The sequence below is a fragment of the Zalophus californianus genome, chromosome 6 (genome assembly GCF_009762305.2).
Source record: "Zalophus californianus isolate mZalCal1 chromosome 6, mZalCal1.pri.v2, whole genome shotgun sequence".
NCBI classification, from domain to species: domain Eukaryota; kingdom Metazoa; phylum Chordata; class Mammalia; order Carnivora; family Otariidae; genus Zalophus; species Zalophus californianus.
In genome coordinates, this window is record NC_045600.1 from 52,068,104 (window position 1) to 52,084,017 (window position 15,914).

The following is a 15,914-nucleotide window of genomic DNA, read 5'->3' on the forward strand; positions in this document are numbered from 1 at the left end:
ATTCTTGGCAGAAAAACCAGGATATACGAAGTGTGGTGGAAGCCAAGTAAGGAGAAACATGCAAGAAGGAATAGAGGGAAAGAAAAGAGGAGCACTTCCTTTTGTACCCAATATATACAGGTATTGTAGAGGCATAACAGTGTAGAATGCTACAGAAAGTCAAAAAGAACTAGAATTGAGTAAAGAACACTGCTGAGTAATTAGGGAATAAAAAGGCCAAGTAGAACATTAACACCGAGGAGAAAAATTAAGTGAGAATCAAATTTAAAAATTATAATTCACACTTTTCTGTAAATACAAACCAAATAAAGTACTAAAAGTTAGAGTTGTGAGCTAAAGCAGAATTCAAACCAACTGGAAACTGCCACTTCCAGTAACCAAATAGAAGTCAACAAGAGATGAAACAAAGAATTTCTCAGCATGGTGAACACCCAGCATGAAGTTATGGTGAGTCCAGTAATAGTCAGAAGCTCTGAGAACAGACAAAGGGACAGGCTCACTCAGTCATGGGAGTTGTCAAAACAGGAGCAACAGAAGACCAAGAGGGCAAAGGATTCCAGCACAGATTTGAGTATTCAACTGGTATGTATTTGTGGGAAATCACTTGCTATGAGAGGCACATTTTTACTTTACTTAATAGTACAAGCATAAAAATAAGTATAGCCCCTTTATCTAAAAGAAATCAGGCAGATTGTATTAAAATTTTTAGAATATTTAGTATTCTTATAAAATATTATCTGTGCAGGGCAACGTGATAGTCATTGTATAAAGTGAGTTTTGCCAACTAGGATCAAAATCATCCTATGATTTTGTATTGGCATAGGGATTTACAGTTCTTTTTCTTGTTCTGGATGCTTATTCCAGATACTTGCTTTGTGGAAATTTCATCATCAAGTTGTATACTCAAGAGAAATTTTCTCTATACATACTTGTATTCTACAATAAAACAATTATTTTTTACAACTCTCTACAAAAAACATAACTGAAACTTTAACTATAGTTGAGTATTTTTTTTCTGACTTCCATAGTCATCACCAGAAATCTTTCATACATTAGCCTGAAAGCCAAGTTAGTTCCTACCTGATAAAATTTCCTAACAACTAGAATTCTCAAGCAGAACAACTGTCCCGGAAGAATAAAAATCATCAAGACAAAAATTTTCATTAAAATTAGGTCAGAATTAGATACAAAGCCTTGTTAATTTTTAATATTTAACTAAATAGCTATTTGGTGCAAATAATATTTTAGAAACTATAAAAGGATACACAGTATCCTTTTGCACAGTACTTGCTCTTAATGTTTTCATATTCTAGCAGAGGAACAAAAGAAATAATATTCAATTCTATAATTACAAATGTGTTTGATTTTTGTGAAATTACTGTCCATCCCCAGTGATAGACCACAGGTTCCTAATTTATAGCAAGGATTGGTACATGTTTTCCTAAACACCTAATACAGTTCCAGCAATACATTAGAAAATACTATGGATTGAATGAGTAAGAAAACAGACAGGTGAATAGATGGATGGTTCAGATTCACACTGCTTTGACAGTTCAAAGTAGAAAATACATTCAGTCATCTGGGAGGGTGGTGGTAGGTTATCATGGAAGTTTCATGAAGAATGGCATTTTAGGAATATTGTAGAGAAGGTTTTCTTGGTTTTCTGGTTGTTTTTGTTTTCTATCAATCAAGAGTGTATATTTTGTTAGTGTCAGATTCTCCAGTTAAGCAGGATGGCTAGGAAAAGTTTGTACAATCAACAACCCAACAATTGTTGATTCCAGAATATGGATTAATTGAAGTAATTTTTTCTCACAGATTTTAACAAAATTATTTTTCTTGCTATGAGAACTTTTAAGATCTACTCTCTTAGCAACTTCCGAATATACAGTACAGTATTGTTAAATATAGTCACTGTGCTATACATTACATTCTGGAACTTATTCATCTTATCATTGGAAGTTTGTGCCTTTTAACCAACTTTGCCCATTTTTCCCATTATACCTCTGTCAACTTCCAATCTGTTCTCAGTTTCTGCAAGTCCAGATTTTTTTAGATTCCACATATAAGTGAAATCATTCACTATTTGTCTTGCTCTCTGACTTATTTCACTTAGCATAATGCCCGCAAGGTCCATCCATGTTGCCACAAATGGCAGGATAACCTTCTTTTTTATGGCTGAATGATACTCCATTGTGTATATATGTACCACATTTTCTTTATCCATTCATCCACCAGTGCACACTTAGGTTGTTTCCATGTCTTGGCTACTTCAGTGAATATAGGTGCACAGATATCTGTTCTAAAATAGCGATTTCATTTAACTTTGGATAAATAACCAGCAGTAGAATTCCTGAACTATATGGTAGTTCTATTTTTAATTTTTTGAGAGACCTCCATACTCTTTTCCATAGTGGCTGCACCAATTTATATTGCTACCACCAGTGCACAGGTTTCCCTTTTCTAGAGAATTTTTTTCACTTGAGGACTATAAACAATATTTGAGGAGCAAGAAAATACTTTTAAATTGAATAGTGCGAGTAGAAGGCACGTGTGCTTATTATATGCGTGAAGGGTTTATTTATTGTCTTCTAGCTTTTTATCTCTTGTGAATGCATATATAATAAATGTATGTGATATTTGTATGCCTATATATGTGTGTGTGTGTATGTGTGTGTGTATGTATTGGAGATGGCTCATCTGTATCTTCTCTGTAGCTGGAAGTCATTGGACTATATGCATCCATAAGAGTATCAAGTTATAAAATTTCATTTAAATAACATTCTTTATTTTGTAGCTGTTAGCCATATTTAAAACAATGCCATAATATCAAAAGTTAGGAAAACTTCAGTAGCTTCATCTTGAATTTAGCTTAAGTTAATATTGGAAAGACAAAGTCTTATCCTGGGTTAAACTTTAAAAAAAAATCCACATTAATATTATGAGGTTTTAGGTGGCATTTCTGTTTACAATTCCCTTTTTTTTTAAGATTTTATTTATTTATTTGACACGGGGGAGAGGGGAGAGAGCAAGCATAAACAGGGGGAGTGGCACCGCTGAGCAAGGAGCCTGATGTGGAGCTCCATCCCCGGACTCGGATCACGACCAGACCGAAGGCAGCCGCTTAGCTGACTGAGCCATCCAGGCACCCCTTAGGTGGCATTCCTATGTACTAAATTTGGTGTGATCTTGGTCAAATAGGGTATAGTAGTCTATTCATTCAGGAAAGAGATGGCATAACGAAGAAACTAGAAGGTGGTAGTTAGAGTCAAACTTATTTTTTATTATTTTTTCAATGGACATTTTAATCTTAAGTAAGTGAAATAAGGTGAAAGTTATAAATGTTTTTAAACCACAAAGACAACATATAAACAAGAGTACAAAGGTAATGTAGCCATACTTTGAAGTGCTTGGCTCTTTTATGAAGATTCAACCTTGATTTTTAGAGCTATGAAGAATGGATTTTTTGTACTTATGGAAAAGTGCTGAAATGGATTTATTGAAGGTCATTTTTACAGTGAATATATTTGGAAAAGGGAAACCCCCAGGAAAATGAAACAAAGACATATTGGAGGAAAGATGGCAGAGAAGACAGAAGCTGTGCACGTTCCAGAAGATGAATCTGAGCAGATCAATAGGCTCCTTGCAAATCTGTTAAAGCAGTTTCATGGGTCTGGCAACTTGAGCAAGATGGCAAGCCTCCAAGAAAATTCCTGTTTAAGTTGACCTGTCAAATTTGTGGGAGCAACGAGGGAGAACTTGTCCATTAGAGAATCAGGTTGCATTAGGTGTGTGTACAATAGTTGTTAACTATATTACATATAGACTAAAACATTCTTGTTTTAAAGTGGGAAGACTCATGTGATAATTGTGTTCATTCACAGGCATTGCTCTACAAACCGTGAGCTTTTTAGCCTTTTTCAGTGTCAGTCTCAGTCTCAGTTTTTATAATTAACCATATGTCTGCAGAGATGAAAAGACTTCCTGAGTGATTTCTGATTGGGTGACCTCTGAAGTGCTTGCTAGGCAGGAGCATAAGTGGTGACTTCCTGACTCTATTCATACTTCTCTATGCAACACAATTGTCCTTTATACCCACTTTACATTCAGAAAAGTAGCATTCTGCTGTGGGAGTAGAAGAGCTTTGTGTTTATTGTTCTGTTTTAATTACTTTCAAATGGTCAGAATCTCATCAGATTCTTTGCTGGAATTGGCAATATCTGACCAGTTTGACACACTTGGACAATACCCACTAAATTTAATGGGAGGAGCCATGAAAGCAGCTTTTGATTCTGATGTACACACTTGTATAATCTAAGATAAAATTAATGCATAAGGATCATTTCTGTTTCTGCCAAAGCAAATATACTGCTAGAATTTAGGGGTAACATTCACCTTTTTCTCGTTATTACTTTTATAGACTTACATCTCTATAAAGGGCTTTAGTGCCATTTTTGTCAGGATTTTCTCCCCTATTATTCTGAGTAGGTTAGTGCTATTCACATTTAAACAGATAAAATGATCTCACAGATACTTGAAAATTGATCTAAATGGCATATCCTACTGATAATAAGAGTATGTAAAGAATGAGAATGTTTAAATGTTTTATAAACTACAAAAAAAATAAATCTCTTATTTGCCTAATTTTTGTTAAAATTTTTCAGTATTTGACTGAAATGGCCAATGGTATTGTTCCACCCTGCCTCTATATTTCCTAAGGGAAACAAGCAACATTTTCAGCTAAGATCCCTGGGTCAGACTTGAGAGAAATGAAGTTCTCCTTCATTTATAAAGCTCAGTAAGTTATGAGGGGAATCCTCTATCTGTGACTTTATTCTTTCCAGTGCCATCTAAGGTGTTTGCTAGACCTTATTTTGTAGTAAGAGTATACAAACCTGAGGAACAGCAAAATCCATGTCAATTATATCCTTGCCATCTCTGGTGTCCAAATATTTCCTGTTTTATAGTCTTCCTTCTTTCTTCCCTTTTGACAACTTGTACCTCATGTGTGAGCTATTTTCCACTCCAAAGCCAAATTGCCTGGAATCCCCCACTGTGGTCTTAGATAGACACCTACTCTCATCAGATAAACTCCTAATCCTATAAAAATTTTGAAGAACCCTCCTTTCTGATTAAAATTTACCTGTCATGTGTGCCACCCCTTAAATACCCTACTGAAGGCAAACAGATGTTAATACATGCTCCTCTTACCTTATATATTTGTATTTTTGAAAGTCTATCACTCAAAAACTATCTATAAAAGTGGTAGGTGCTTCATATTGTGCTAGGCTAGGATTGAAGATATTTGGATCAAGCTCACCCTTTGATTCTGTCAAAGAAAAATTGTACTGGGTGTAGTTAAACAGCAAGGAAGACTTTATTCCTGACTATTGTAATAAGAGAGAAACATTGAACTCAACTCTGAATATAATAGTGGCAGCTGGGATTTATAGCAAATAGGCATGGTAAAGGAGTCACTAAATAGAAAATTGCAAAGGGGAATGTAATTATACATCAGGAGTGGGGGGAAAAGCTCATGATGGATATCAAGGGAGGGGGATTCTTGCTAAACTGGCTTAGCAGGATTTTTTGCTGAAAGTGAGCTCGATAGTATTCTTTACCAAAACTGGGCTCAGCCAGCCAAAGATAGGGCCTAACCAAGAAGAGGGCTCAGGGGCACCTGGGTGGCTCAGTCATTAAGCATCTGCCTTTGGCTCAGGTCATGATCCCAGGGTCCTGGGATGGAACCCTGCATCAAGCCCTGCATCAGGCTCCCTGCTCAGCAGGCTCCCTGCTCAGCAGGAGGCCTGCTTCTCCCTTTCCCACTTCCCCTGCTTGTGTTCCTTCTCTCGCTGTGTCTCTCTGTCAAATAAATAAATAAAATCTTAAAAAAAAGAAGAAGAAGAGGGCTCAAAGAATCTGATTGAAGTTTGGTCAAGAAGGGAGTCCTTGTCAGTTGATAAGTATTAAACAGCTCTTTCAGATGTTTGAGAGCATTTCGTATCAAACAGGTATGTAACTGTCCCATTGCCTGAGGTAAGACAACTTTAATTAGAACCTTCTGACTCCATATTTTTCAAATATGGATTTCGTTTATTCAAGTTTCATAGTGTCCAGGAGCAAGAATTCCTGTCCCCTTCAAAGGTCCTTCCAGCTGGACTAAGAATCAAATTGACATGAGACAGATTAATAAGAGAAAATTAAATTTAATAGCTTATGTATGAGAAATACACATAGACTTGGAAATTCCAAAGACAGTCAGGCAAAATGAGGTATCTAGGTCGTCCTGAACCAAGGAGAAGGGGAAAGGAATCTGCGACTTCTGAGGAGATGAATGTACTTCACAGGGCAATAAAAAGAAGAGCAGATGTTTGGTAATTAGATGTTTGCCCTGCCATATAGATGGGTCACTCAGATAAAACGTATCTCTGCTAATAATCCTTATTCTGGGAAAGACCCCAATTTAGATTCTTCTACATAAAGGGAGGAGCAAAAATTTCTCTTGAGGGTCATAGGGTCTCGTTTGCCTTTAGCTCAGAAATAATCTTCATGCAAAGTAGCCATCTTGGGGTGGCCTGCCCTTGGCCCCTACAATAGTTTCTATGTTCTTGCCTGTTGCCTTTACTTTGAGATAGGAAAACCTAAAGATAGCCTCTGAATTACATCATCCAGATGAGTAACATGTTTTTTCATAATATATGCTTGTTTTCCTCCCTCACTATATGAAAAGGAGTACTAACAAGGATTTAATTTTACTTTCTTGCTACCATTAGAATACAAGTTGGAACTGGAGACTGGCAATAGGGTTGATATATACTTTGAAAGAGAGATAACAGACTACTGAGGAGGCTCGGGTACTGTTGATGTTGCTGACTACAATGACATCTGAAGAAGTTGGCATTAGATGACTGAAACTCAGGACAGAGAATAGGAGGAGCAGATGTATAAGCTAACTTTACTCTAGTAGTGCTGTGAAGGCTTGAGATTTGACATAGGCTTTGGTTTGGTAAACTAAAAGTAAATTAACAGTCATTGCATCTAACATTTCTAAATATGTCTTAAAATGATTGCACAATAAGTAGTCATTGAATGACTATGCTTTGTACTTTTTAAAGTTCTCAGTGTTTCCAAAAGATTTAGTTTGGTTTATCTGAACAGTGATTATGATGCATTATATAGGTAATAATGGGAAGTTGAAATTCATTACACATACTCAGTCTTAGAGGAGGCTGCAAGGTAAGGAAAGGAAAACACAAAACACTAAAGCAAAAGAGGCTGGTAGGAAGAATAAGAAACTTAGAATGTGTTTCTCTGAAATTTGAGAATAAGAATGAGGTACGAAAGGATGGAAGAACAGAGGAAACAGAGGGACAGTAATGAGATTATTTCTCAAAACTTTTTTTACCTTAGGCACCTGGGTGGCTCAGCCGCTTAAGCGGCTGCCTTCAGCTCAGGTCATGATCTGGGAGTCCCAAGGATACAGTCCTGCATTGGGTTCCCTGCTTAGGGAGGAGTCTGCTTCTCCCTCTGACCCTCCCCTCTCTTGTGCTTTCTCTCTCTCTCTCAAATGAATAAATAAAATCTTAAAAAAAAACTGCTTTGACCTTAAGATATAACTTATCTCTTCTGAATATTAGGTTTAAGAAAAATTCCTGGTATTTTTGATTCTCTCAGTTTAAAAATCATAAGTTCTTTGAGAACAAAAACAAACTTTCTTTCATGTATTTCTCAGTTCATGGAAGGGATTTGATATATGTGTAGTGAAGTACTCTATGTCTTCCATGTAAAGTGCTTTATCTTTCAAGTACATTATGTCATGCTATATGTAATGAATATGAACAGCATGAATATGTTTTCATCAGGCAAGTGATAGACTCACGTATTTAAAAGGAGAATCATAAAACATAACTATTTTTTGGAGGAAAAAAATATAGTACACCATGTTGTGATATATTGCATGGTATCACAAATGAAAAAGCCAAAAGGTATTCATCATCAGAAAAATTCCAAAATCTATGAGAGTTTACATAATCAGATTGTTTTAATAAGTACTACATCACTTTAATATAGTGCCATTCATTTCAAATCACTTAATTATACCCCAAAATATTTTCCTGTGCTATTTCATCTCAGTTAGCTACAGGGAGAAGGTGTGGGACGGGGAGGGCAATTGGCTAGTCATTGCAAAATGAAACTCAAAAACAATGTGTGTCAAAAAGAGACTATTTAGAATTCAAACTGTTGGTAAAATTGGAGTTGGCAGTTATAATTGTAGGTGGAACTTCTGTGAAAAGAATGTAATTATCCAAACTGGATTTTAACCAGCGCACCTGAGCACTTCAAAAAAAATATTTTTAATACCATAAATAAATGCTTCCTTTGTCCCATTTCTCAGTGGAAAGATACCTGTTCCCAGGGTGGGTTGAATTCCTGGGGTTTTGCTTTAGTTTTAGCTCGTGGGAAAAGTGCCACCTACTGAATTGCCAATCTCCTTCCTGTGGAGATCTTTGATCAAGCAAAGAAACCATTACTAGGTATTTGATGGTTCTTATTAACATTTGGTATCTTAGAAATCTGTGTTCAAATACTTTTCATTAGGTAAGTCAAAAGTTTTAAGTTCAAAATTGTATCAAGGACACAACTAAGGAGCACTGATGCCTACTGGCCTGGCGGGGAGGTGTGGGTGGCCTGAGAATCAGTTTTCCTCTTGGATCTCAATCAAGAAGATAGTCTTGCAATCACAGGAAACGGGTTAGAATTCCTTTCCATCATAGCAGCTGGGGCAGAACACTCAGAGGGCAGAATGTTGAAGAACATTGAAAGCTGAGGTCAGACAGCAATGAGATAGTGGCAAGCAGAAGTTGGTCATTCTTTGAAATGGTATATGGAGCAGACAGGCAGCATTCTTTTGAACATTTCAGAGGAAACAAAGCTTTCTTTTGAACATAACTGTTATTTAAAACCTGTGCATTAATTGTATTTTTTCCTGATTATATTGTTTAATGTACTTTGATGTTTATGCTGATTTTTTATGTACTTTTGGTGATATTTCAATTTTATGTAGTTCTTCTGATATCAGAAAAGTACCACTGGTTGTAGGCAGTCTTATGTAATCAGCCTACGACAGGCTTCCATGTATAATAAAGTATTTAATATTGTGCAAGTGTAAAACATTTCTGTTATGAAAACAGTGTTTGGAAAATGGGAAATTATTAAAAAGTAATATTAATTTCCTTTCCCCACTTTCCCCCTTAAGTCTGCTTACCAGCTAAAGGGTCACCTATTTGTCATTGCAAGATTCTTAGAAAATGTGTTTAATCCTCTTAAATATACTCAATACTAAAAAGTCTGTATTTCTTATTTGGTAAGTGTGGTAAGTTCTATTGGGTATAGAGTACACACTGTAATCAAAGGATGGAGGGGACCTTTACCACTGTATCTCTTAAGCTGTATGATTTTTCTCTAGTGTTTGTTTTATACAGGTTTTGAATTTCTTTAATTTTTACTGTGTGTACTGAATACTGCATATGTACTATTCTGATTGTTTGCTCTAGTTCACTACCAATAAAAGACCTGTTAATCACAAAAAAGATAAAAATAAAACCTGTATATTGAACACTATCATATACAAACTAAAAATGTAGTAATATAGTAATATGGACTCCAATAACCCAAAGTCACATCTTTAGGGAGAACTCTATAGTTAGCAGTTAATTTCATAAGCCCTTCTCTGCCCCTTATAGAATGTGAAAATAATTTCCCACCCTTGTTGAACAGAAATATTAGTAACAACCATCCAAAAGGGTTGTTGTGAGCATTAAGCAGTTAACTAACACCTTAAAACACTTGAAATATGCTGGTTCCATGGTGAATGCTGTATAAATGTTTGCTATTATTACCTCAAAATGAGATAATCTTTTCCAAGAAGTTCAGTGTACACTCAGAAGAGAACTACTAAAAATTGTAGTTCATGTCAAAGAGAATTCAATTCAGGCCTAGGAGAGCAAAACTAATTGTCTTGGTCACACCTAGCCAAAACTTTATCAGTTCTCTAATGATATAGGAATCAATATCAGAGTCTCTCTGTTATATAAAATTATACTTTGGCTGACTATAGTAAAAAGCATGTAATTCTTTTTTTCCAGTTTTATTGAGATATAATTGACATATAACACTGTATTAGTTTAAGGTGAACAACATAATGACCATATATTTATATGTGTGTGTCTGTGTGTGTGTGTGTGTGTCTGTGTGTGTGTGTGTATCTCAAAATGATCACCACAATAGGTTTGGTTAACATCCTTCACCTCACACAGTGACAATTTTTTTATGTGATATGAACTTTTGAGATCTACTCAGCCACTTACAAATATACATTACAGTACTGTTAGCTATTGTCACCATGCTGTACATTACATCCCAGAACTTACTTATCATTGGAAGTTTGTACCTTTTGACCACCTTAATTCATTTCCCCCACCACTATGCCTCTGTCAAACACGAATCTATTCTGTTTCTGAAAGTTCAGGTTTTTTTAGATTCCACATATAAGTGAGATCATACAGTTTTTGTCTTTATCTTATTTTACTTAACACAATGCTCATCCATGTTGTCACAAATGGCAGGATCTCCTTTTTATGACTAAATAATATTCCCTTCCGGGCGCCTGGGTGGCTCAGATGGTTAAGCGTCTGCCTTCAGCTCAGGTCATGATCCCAGAGTCCTGGGATCGAGTTCCGCATCGGGCTCCCTGCTCCTTGGGAGCCTGCTTCTCCCTCTGCCTCTCTCTCTCTCATGAATAAATAAATAAAATCTTTAAAAAATTAAATAAATAAATAAATAAATAAATAATATTCCATTCCATATATATGCACCATATTTTCTTTATCCATTCAACTATCAATGGACATTTAGATTGTTTCCATGTTTTGGCTCTTGTAAATAATGCTGCATTAAACACAGGAATACAGATTATCTGTTCAAGATACTGATTTCATTTCCTTCAGATATATACCCAGCAGTGGAATTACTGGATCATATGATAGTTCTATTTTTAATTTTTTTATGAACCTCCAAACTATTTCCCATAGGGGCTGCACCAATTTACATTCCCAAGAGTGCACAAATTTCCCTTTCTCTACATCCTCACCAAGCCATCTAACAGGTGTGGAGTGATGTCTCATTGTGTTTTTGATTTACATTTTCCTGAGGATTAGTTGTATTGTGCCTCTTCCTGTACCTTTTGGCCATTTGTATGTCTCCTTTGGAAAAATAACTACTCAGTTTCTCTGCCCATTTTTTAATCAGATTGTTTGGGGTTTTTTGCTATTGAGTTGTAGGAGTTCTTTATATATTTTGGATATTAACTCCTTATCAGATATAGGATTTGCAAACATTTTCTCCCATTCTGTAAGTTGCTTTTTCATTCTGTTGATGGTTGGTTTTGTTTGTTTTATTTTGTTTTGGGCAGGGTGTTGGGTGTTTTTTGTTTTGTTTTTTTGCCATGCAGAAGTTTTTTAGTTTGGTGTCATCCTACTTGTTTATTTTTGCTTTTGGTGTCAAATCCAAAAAGTCATAGCCATGAACAATGTGAGCTTTTCCCTTATGTTTTCTTATAAGAGATTTACAGTTTCAAGTCTGTAATACATGTTTGAGTTTTAGTGTATGGTATAATATAGTGGTCCACTCTCATCCTTTGCATGTGGCTGTCCAGTTTTCTTCCCCCAAAAATCTTACATTTAAATCTTTAACACATTTGTGTTAATTTTATGTATGGTATAAGATAAGGAACAAATTTTATTATTTTGCATGTGGATATCCAGTTTTTCCAACACCATCTATTGAAGAGACTATCTTTTCTCCATTGCGTATTCTTGGCACCCTTATCAAAGATCAGTTGACAATATATGCAGAGGTAAGTTTCTGGGTTCTCTATTCTATCCTGCTGATCTATATGTCTGTCTTAATAGCAGGGCTATACTCTTTTGATTAATGTAACTTTGTAATATATCTTGAAGTCAGGAAGTGTGATGCCACTACCTTTGTTCTTTCTCAAGATTATTTTGGCTACTTGGAGTCCTTTGTGGTTCCATATTAATTTTAGGATTGTTTTTCATATGTCCACAAAAAAATTGGGATTTTGACATGGATTTCACTGAATATGTAGATCACTTTGCCTAGTATGGAAATTTTAACAATATTAAGTCTTCCAATCCATGAACTTAAAATATCTCTCCATTTAAATTTTCTTTGATCAGTTTTATAGTTTTCTGTACATAGATCCTATATATATTTTGTTAGATATACACCTAAGTAGATTTTTGGCATTATCATAAATGGAATTTTCTACATTTCAAAATATATTTATATATTCCAGTTGTTCATTGCTGGTATATAGGAAAGAAATTGACTTGTGTATATTAATCTTGTATCCTGCCACCACACTTTTATGCATCTTATCTCCAGGAATGCCACCAGGTTCTCACAGTGAGGAACCAAGAAAAATCACCTCATTTCTTTGACTGGGGAAGGAGGAAAGTATCTATTTCAAAATACACTATAACAAAGCCTTACTCCCCAGTGAAAAATTACTAGGGTCCTATCTCACATAGACAGAAGGGAAATACTCAACTTCAGCCCTCTCCTAGCCTTCCTGTCTCACCTAAGTGGGAGAGAAAATGAATGTGAAAAACACCTGTGAAGGTCACTTCAGGGACATAAGCCCACTAAAAGATTCAATCATCAGAGTACAGAATGCTTCCCTTCCACCAGTCCTTACTACCACATCAACAGTATAAAAATAGTGGATTGAGTTGAAAGAAATGCAAGGTTCAGACTCTATTTAAGAAAGAGGTCTTAGGGAAACCCAAAGACAACAGAGGAGACAAAAACAAGGATGCTGGAGGAATTTAAACTCTCTGATACCAACAACTACAGAAAGTATTGAACATAGTCCAACTGTTGCTATCACATTAAGATAAACCATCATGCCTATTTACTTCAGTTCCTGTTACCCAATATATCAAGTGCAGATTTCAACAAAAATTACAAGGTCTACTAAAAGGCAGGTAAAAGAACAATTTTGAACTCAATTCAAAAGGGAGAAAAAAAATAACTTTCTCAAGCAAAAGCTGAGGGAATTCATAATCAGCAGATCTGCCCAAAAAGAAACGTTAAAAGTTTGAGAAAAGAAAAATGCTTAAATCAGAAATTCAGATCTACATTTTCTAAAAAAGAAAAAACATCAGAGAAAGAATAAATGAAGGTAAAATAGAATCTGTTATTTTTCTTACTCTTAACTCTTCTAATAGATAAGGTATTTTTTTCCAAAAATAATAATAGTAAATTTGTATACTGCTATCTCCCAGTATTTGCTTATTAGTTACAGGAGCTTTTTAGTAGATTGCTCGGGATTTTCTACATAGATAATCATATCATCTGTGAATAAGATGGTTGTATTTCTTCCTTTCTGATCTGTATCCCTTTAATTTCCTTTTCTTGTCATATTGCACTATGTAGGCCTTCCAGTAAGATGTTGAATAGGAGTGGTGAGAGAAGACATCCTTGTTTTCCTCCTGATCTTGAAGGCATCTAGTCTCTTACTAATAAGTATGTTTTATGTAGATTTTTTATAGATATTTTAAGAAAATTGAGAATTTTCCCCTTAATTTTTTGTTTGCTGAGAGTTTTTTTTTATAATGAATGGTTAACGGATATTGTCAAATGTTTCTGCTATGTCAATTTATATGATGATTTACATTGATTAATTTTCAAATGTTGAACCAGCCTGGCACATCTGGAATAAATCTCACTAGGTCATGACATATAATTCTTTTGCTTTTTTAGAAATATAATAGAAATGTCCAAGAGATTTGATTTCAAATCAGTGTTTGGCAATAATATCATCAAAGCTGCCTACAATTCAGAGCACAGATGCTTAAGCAATTAGAATAGTAGTATTCCTAAAATGCTTTTTCCAGTAATGCCAACACATTGTTTCTTTTTCCCCTTTTATAAAAACTGCCTTCTACCTCTTTTTATTAGCTTTGTGGTTTCCTTTGTGTCCATACAGAAATAATGAATACCAAGAGTACAATTGACACTGAATCTCATGTGTCTTTCATAACACTTGAGAATAGTCTAGTATTAAAAAGAAATTACTGCACTCCAAAATACATTTTTAGAGATGTATTGCCTGACACTTCAGATATGTTCAGTTCTAGAATGATTCTGTCTACAATCTGTTCATTTTTCTTTTACTTCTTTTCTCACTCTGTAATGTTTCTCTCTCCTTCTTTAGTACTTCCCTCTGGTTTCATTTTAGCGTTTCCCCTTGAGTTCTCACATTTCTCCCTCTTTTCAGTCTCAGGTTTTTTTTTGTTTTTGTTTTTGTTTTTGTTTTTGTTTGGTTTGTTCTATCTTACTCTGCTGGGATTCTACCCAGTCACTCTCTGGCTTCATGTACATGCATTTGGAAAACTAAATCTGACAAAAACCTAAAAATTGTTCATGATGACACTTTCTCTGCACAAACTAAGTGGTGGGGGAGCTGGGGAATGGAGGGTTTTTTTTTTAAAGGTTTTATTTATTTATTTATTTGACGGGGTCATGGTGGAGAGAGAGAGAACACAAGCAGGGGAAGTGGCAGGCAGAGGGAGAGGAAGAAGCAGTCCTCCCGCTGAGAAGGGAGCCCAGTGGGGGGTGTGTGGAATGTGGGGCTCCATCCCAGGATCTTGGGATCATGACCTGAGTGGAAGGCAGAAGCTTAACCAACTGAGCCACCCAGGTACCCCAAGGGAATGGAGTTTTTTTGCATGTTACTATGGGGGATTAGGGATGTTGTCTTTGAGGGTTAGTGATTCTACCTTTTTCATTTTAGCACTTGTCTTGGATACCTACTTAAGGCAAATTCTATAAACTTCAGGTGAAATCTCTAGGTCTTCTGTGATCAAGGCAGCTAGAAACAAGAAAGAAATAGTGTTGTTCATATGTAATGTTTGAAAGGTAGTATGTTGATAGACATACATATATCAATATGCAGTGGTGAGTAGTGAATTAAAAGAAGCTGTATTTATGAAAATGGTATATAAAAGATAAGGCATATAAGTATAGTCATTCAAAGTGATCAGAGAACAGTAGAAAATAACTATCTAGATTCATAAATCTTGAAAGAGACGATGAATTGAGACCTGAATTATGGTAACAGAATTGGAATGGGAATTCCAACCATACATATCAATAGTAAGTTAAAAAAATTTTTTTTAAATAGTCAAAAACAACAAGAAATTTCTTGTTGTGTTTCTGTAACTAGAACTTCTTAGTCATTAAAATAAATCTATTTTATTAGTCATGTCAGAGGAAGCCAAGTGCAAAGTGTATCAAAACATGATAGAAATACTGATTAATACATAATGGTGACTTCTCTAATGTCTTGACCTCTGAAATTGTACATCTTCAGAATGCATACCGTTTGGCAATTTCCATATCTATTTCATCCATCCTACTATCTGCTAATCTATTTTAATAAGTGAAAGAGGTAAGAAATGGGTGAGGAGAATGAGGATTGGAGAAATATATTAAAAACTAAAACTTAAATAGCTCTTCCTTGTAAAGAATGAAAAACAATCCACAGAATGATGAAAATAGTTTAACATATTAATCTTGTGAGGTTTTTTTTTTGCAGACAGCTCAACTAAATTAAACAAATATTGGTTTCTAACCCAGCATATTACAAAGAGATTTCATGATTGCTTTAAAAATTGCAAAGGTGATTTTTGACAGAGTAAAAACTAATTAACACTAATATATCAAGTCAGTATTCTTATTAATATTGCACTTGTTGTTTGAAAAAAGAAATCAATGTGTCCTGGTCAAAATGTAAATATGCACAATGACACACCAGCACTGGAGAACTT

At 35.1% G+C, this 15,914-nt stretch overlaps 1 pseudogene; it reads left to right on the forward strand.

The window, feature by feature from the left end:
• The first annotated feature begins 420 nt into the window (after positions 1-420).
• Positions 421-15,914, forward strand: part of LOC113909305 — a 48,822-nt pseudogene continuing 33,328 nt past the window's right edge.